A 6,748-nucleotide genomic window follows, 5' to 3' on the forward strand; every position below is an offset into this window, starting at 1 on the left:
TAAGTATGCACCTTGTCATCCATGTCAGTCTTCTTCTTGAAGACCCATTTACACCCTATGGGTTTTACCTCTACAAGTGGTTCCACTAGAGACCATACTTGGTTATGGTACATGGAGTCCATCTTAGATTTCATGGCTTCAAGCCATTTAACGAAATCTGGATCCGATATAGTGCCTTCGTAGGTTCTGGGTTCATCGTCTTGGTAGACCAGTACGTCACCATGTTGAGTCATGAGATAACCGTATCTCTCGGGCTCATGGCGTACTCTCCCAGATTTACGTAGCTCCTATGCTACCTAAGGTGGTTCACTTTGATCCACAGTTTGTGGAGTAACCTTCTCTTGATGTTCAACCACTTCCTATGGCACATCATCCCGTCCTTTGTCTAGTATAATTTGTTCCATAGATACTGGGGTTACCATCCATATGGAATCCTCTGGTGGGTCAGTCCAGTGAACTTGCATACAACAAGGACCTATGTGTTGCACCAGGTTGTCACCAAACAACCTTGATAAGTGAGATCAGTCATTGCCTTTCGACAGGGTCGTTCAACACTATGATAGCCTTATCGTATTATCTGTGCCCTTACTTCAGAATAATACTAGGGCTACGAACGTTTCTAGAATGGCCACCATATGTGCTCATAGGGTTCTCACTATCAAGATTTGAAACACTTGATACCCTCGTCACGGTTATACCATTCTAAAGGCATATATCAGTACATACAATGATGATTTACGCGATATAGAATAAAATGCCTTTTATTAATCAATGAACATTATTACAAAGAGTCAATTCTACAATAATTGATTGGCTCTAGCGCACATACTCTAACAATCTCTTTTGGATACCCCACAAATATAAATTTATAGGATTTTAGGCCCAGCTTGTTCAAAGTTAATTTCTTAACATAAGCTTCGCAACCCCAAATCCTTAGATAAGACAAGTTGGGCTTTCGCCTACTCCATAGTTCATATGGAGTTTTATCTACAAACTTTGACAGCACACGGTTGATAACATGAGTCGCAGTCTCTAGGGCATAACCCTAAAATGATGCAGGTAGATCACTAAAACTCATTATGGACCTAACCATGTCAAGTAAGGTCATATTCCTCCTTTCTGATAGTCCATTGTGTTGGGGTGTATATGGAGGGGTGAGTTGTGATACTATCCCACATTCGTTTAGGTATGTTTAGCTCAACTTGCTAAAGTTGGCATAGTTGTCATTTTGATATTATCCTTATTGTCTTTCTTAAGAACATATTATTATGAAATAGTTCCATAAAGAATATTATTTACACTCAAGGACAATAATCCATTAGTAAACTAATACTCTCATTTGTCCTAAGTGGACACATAAATATAATTTCTAGAAACTGAAGAAAGACCATAATAATCCACAAGTTCCAAGAAATAAGCCCATCGGCTAAATCAGACGATCAGATCATATAGCAAATGCAGCAGGACGTGCTTCATTTTCAACTGGTAGGTCCACCTCTCCCTCGGCTAGCAATCTGCTCTACCGTAGTCTTTACACATCAATCAAATGTGAGAACCACATCTTGTGTTAATAACCCAAGATGTTAACGGGATAAGTTGATCTCAAAAACTTACCTGTCGAAGAAGTAACATTCTTCTTCCCTCTTGCTAGGAAGGCCTTGCAATGTTTCCTCCAGTGGTTGGGATTCCCACAATGAGGACAAACGCCTTTTCTTTCTGCAACAATTCCTTCTAATGACTTCTGAGCCCTTTCTTTTTCACTTGAGCTGGCTTCAACCAACGTCAATGTTTCTGACATTTTCATGCCTAACTCAGTAGCCTTCAACAAATCCAGAAGCTCGGAAAGGGTGTTCTTCTTATTTTCCTTAATGAAGTCATAGACAAATTGAGAATAAGAATCTGGCAAAGACTATAATATTAGGTTTATCGTTAAACCTTCATTAAGTCCACATCCCAAAATCTCAAGCTTGTTCATATACTCGGTCAACTTGAGTATATGATCGCCAATTTTGATACCCTCTTCCATCCTACATCTCAATAATGATCGAGACACCATATGCTTCTCATTTCTATGAAGAAAATGAAGAATAGAAGCTAAATCCATTTTTTGGCACTACTGTCACAGTAATGGTGCCATTGATGCAAGCACAATGTATCTAGTCATTTATGCTTTTGCATCATGTGTATGCTTCACATATACATACCCAGTCTCATGGATAGAACTATCAGCAGGCTCTGGTGATAGAGCTTGCTCAATGATGTATAATCTATTGCTTGACTGAAGTATATTATTTATACTTCTATACCAGTCAACGAAATTTTCACCATTCCATTTCTCTTCCAGCTCGATGATTTGTCGTAGTGATGTTGGGATCATTTTGGTCAATTTTAAGTGAATCTACAAGTGTTCCATGTTCATTATTATTTAATATGGTCTTTTATTAAACGATGCTCCCACAATTTTACTCAAGTAAATAGCCCTCACTATTAACTCGGGAAAGCCCGTTGGCTTTCCTAGTGGACCGAGATCCCATCTAGCCCATTTCGAACCTTCGCTTTGGCAAACAAGCCAAAATGGGTTGATTAGGTAAGCCAACAAACTTAATCCACACCAGTTGATAGCTCCTACTATCAACCTCAAATGTGAAGAAGCCAACAAGCCAATCACACAATCCAATGGCCCTAACCATCATCCTCAAGTGTGATTCTCAGTATCAGTAGAGTGGACACTACATGCCACCACGTACACACAATATGTGTACTTCTCTACTATGCCTATGATGTGTTTATCAACCTTCGCTTTGGCGAACAAGCAAAACCGTCATTTTAAGTCGACCCATCACCATTAAGAAAAACTCCAATGCATTATAACCTCCCATTGGCAGAAGTGTACCCTTCGCTTTGGTGAACAAGGTTTCGACGAACAATGGTTTGATTAAAACCATGGTGATGGAAGGCTTATGTGACTTAATATACTTTAATTGAGGGTTTGTTATTTAATGTCTCACCAGATTATTATCTTTGTTAGAATGACATTGTTTGGCATGTTATTGAACATTCAACCTTAGCATGCATTCTAAACAAAATATTAAAACGTGCCGGTACATGGCCCAACTAAAAATCAATTTCCTCGAGCCTAGAGGAATCGGTAGGTCACCTAGGGGTCCTGTAATAAAATCTTGAGTCTTAAAGTATGATTGTCTCTTCCTTGATCCGTCTTCAAATACATTACAAAAACATCATTCTAAATTTACAATAAAATTAATTGCAAACTAATTTTACATCAACAAATTTAGAAACCTCGATTTAAATTCGAGGGGAATGAGATAAGAAGAGAATGTACATCGAGAAGAGGAGACAGGCAGGACACACAGGCCTTATTAAATAAATTACAACCATACATACCTAAAAATTTTAAAACATTCACCATAGGTCTAAGGCTCATGTACCGGGCACCATGCAATATACAAACAAGCACATGGCATATATTTCAAAAACAATCAATTTTTGAATTGGGTGAGTGAATTATTAGTTACCCCCTGATAATTTGTAGATCTACAATTTGGTCTAAAAGTTTTGAAACTTTTCAATTTGGCCCCTACGCACTCGGAAGTGCGCTCGCTGTGGCGATGGGTTAGATCTCTGCAGTGTGTGCTGATTAACTTTGCGTTCATGCTCCATGTGTGTTTGCCGCGGTGATGGGTTATATCGCCGGGGCAAGCGCTGATTATGCAATCAGCGTGTACGCCAACAACGCACGCCGCAGCGATGGTTTATTTTGCCGCAGCAAGCGTACACTGATCTGTACCAACAAATCAGTTCAACCAGCAACCAAAATATGCCAAACGAATTTTGCAATCAATCTAAACTACTGATTTCAACAAAAATCCATAACCCAATATATTCCAAATCGCAGATCATCAACAAATTAAATTAATCAATTAATTGAGTTCTTAAAACATGCTTTCATGGCAGATTTTTTGCAGATTCATCAAGGCAACATGTTATCAATCAAATACATATAATCAACCATTCACAAAAACTGTAAAATCTGGTACCCTATGCTTTAATACCACTGTTAGGAAATGATCATCTATGGCAGCAGTAGGGTCCATCTAATCAGCCTGGGTTTTGCTTCTTGTTTTGCCAGCAGGTGCTTGAGTGCTAAATGGTCCATGTAGACAATCACCTTAGCACCTAGTAAATAAGAGCGAAATTTGTCAAATGCAAAAACGACTAACAGCTATTTTTCAGTAGTGGTGTAATTCAACTATGCATCGGTTAGTGTCTTGCTAGCATACTAAATTACATGCAAAACTTTGTTCTTCCTTTGTCCTAAAACTACTCCTAATGCAAAATCACTAGTGTCACATATCAATTCAAAGGGGAGTTCCCAATTGGGAACTGCAATAATGGGTGTAGACACTAATAAATTCTTAAGAGTTTGAAAAGCATGCATGCATTCATCATCAAAATCAAAAGAGGCATCCTTAGTCAACAAATTGCAAAGGGGTTTAGAAATTTTAAAGAAATCCTTTATAAATCATCTATAGAACCCTGCATGCCCTAGGAAACTCTAGACTGTCTTACTGTTTGTAGGTGGTGGTAGCTTCTCAATCACTTCCGTTTTGGCTCGATCCACTTCAATGCCATCCTTAGAAATTCGGTGACCGAGTACTATTCCTTCTTGAACCATGAATTGACATTTCTCCCAGTTGAGCACCAAATTTGTACCTTGACATCGCTGCAAAACAAATGAGAGGTTAGATAGGCAATTATCAAAAGAAGAACCAAAAACAGAGAAGTCATCCATGAAGACTTCTATGAGCCGCTCCACCATGTCACCGAAAATTGACATCATGCATCGCTAGAATATGGCCGGTGCATTGCACAACCCAAAAGGCATCCTTCTATAATCAAAGGTACCATAAGGACAAGTGAATGTCATATTCTCTTGATCTTCAAGAGTAATGGCAATCTGATTATAACCTGAAAAGCCATCTAGGAAACAATAATAAGCATGCTCCGCCAGTCTTTCCAACATTTGATCGATGAAATGAAATGGAAAATGATCCTTCCTTGTTGCTTCATTCAGTTTTTTGTAGTCGATGCACACCCTCCAACCCGTGACTTTTCTAGTTGGTATCAATTCATTGTTGTCATTCTTTATTACTGTGATACCTCTTTTCTTTGGAACCACTTGCACTGGGCTCACCCAAGGACTATCTGAAATAGGGTAGCTGATGCCCGTATCTAAGAGTTTCACCACTTCCTTTCTCACCACTTCCTTCATAGAAGGATTCAATCTCCGTTGCGGCTGCACCCTAGGCGTGTCATCATCTTCCATGAGTATCTTGTGCATACAAAAAGATGGAGAGATGCCTTTAATGTCTGATATGGTCCATCCAATTGCTGATCTATGTTCTCTTAACACCCGAATCAACCTGTCTTCCTCCAATTTACTCAGCTTTGCATTGATGATCATTGGAAAGGATTCTGATTCACCAAGATATACATATTTGAGGTGAGATGGTAAAGGCTTCAGTTCAAGTTTTAGAGGTTCTTCCGTTCTTGCCTTTTCCTTCTTTTTTTCTATGTCAAAATCTTCAAATTATGGATCTTGGCTTGCTTTTATCGGTTGAAGTGCTTCCAAAAGCCTAGCACACTCATTCTTCACCAGCTCATATACCTCTGTTATTTTTTATTGGGCAATGTAAGCTTCTAAATGTAGTTGAGGGGTGTTTTCTTCGATAGCATCTGCTACAAGTCTATCCACCAAGTATACACTAAAGTATGAATCTAACTCTGATGGAAATTTCATGGCCTCAAAGACATTGAATGCCACCGTTTCATCTTGGACCCTTAAAAGCAATTTCCCTTCTTGTACATCAATTAAGGCTCTTCCAGTGGCAAGAAATGGTCGTCCCAAGATGAAAGGCATTTCTTTGTCCTCTTCCATATCCAACACAACAAAGTCTGAAGGAAAGATGACTTTGTCCACCTTAACCAGTACATCTTTAACTATGCCCCTCAGATGCTTGATGGATCTATCTGCAAGCTGCAAAGATATGGTTGTTGGCTTCACTTCACCAATCCCTAGTCTCCTGAAAACAGAAAAAGGCATTAGATTAATGCTTGCACCTAGATCACATAAAACTATATCAAATGTAATATCTCCTATAACACAAGGGATAGTGAAACTCCCTGGATCCTTGAGTTTTGGTGGCAGCTTCTTCTGTAGAATGGCACTGCACTCTTCTGTAAGCATCACTGTTTCCTCCTCTTCCAACTTCCTTTCGTTTGATAGAATTTCCTTGAGGATTTTACATAGCTCGGCATCTGCTACAAGGCATCTGCAAAGGAATGTTAATATGCAGTTTTTTAAATACATCAAGGAATTTCATGAACTGCTTATCCTGATTTTTCTTTCTGAGCCTCTGAGGAAAAGGAACAGGAGGAGTATGATGTACCAACTCCGGTGGTATCTCAGGAAATGGCAATTTTGCTTTCTTTTGCCTTGGCCTCTCTTCCCTCTTTGTTTCTTCTTCTCTAGGACTCGTTGGCTTCTCTTCAACCATGACTTATTCCTCGAATTCTTCATTAGATTCTTCCTTCGCTTTACTTAGTGTGTTCTCATCTTTCCCTTTTTGTTCAACCCCTTCTAAAACTATTCCACTTCTTAAAGTTATTGCATTTACTTGTTCTCATGGATTTATCACTGTGTTACTTGGTAGGGAACCCTGAGGTC

The sequence above is a fragment of the Pistacia vera genome, unplaced genomic scaffold, assembly GCF_008641045.1.
Source record: "Pistacia vera cultivar Batoury unplaced genomic scaffold, PisVer_v2 Contig309, whole genome shotgun sequence".
NCBI classification, from domain to species: Eukaryota; Viridiplantae; Streptophyta; class Magnoliopsida; order Sapindales; family Anacardiaceae; genus Pistacia; species Pistacia vera.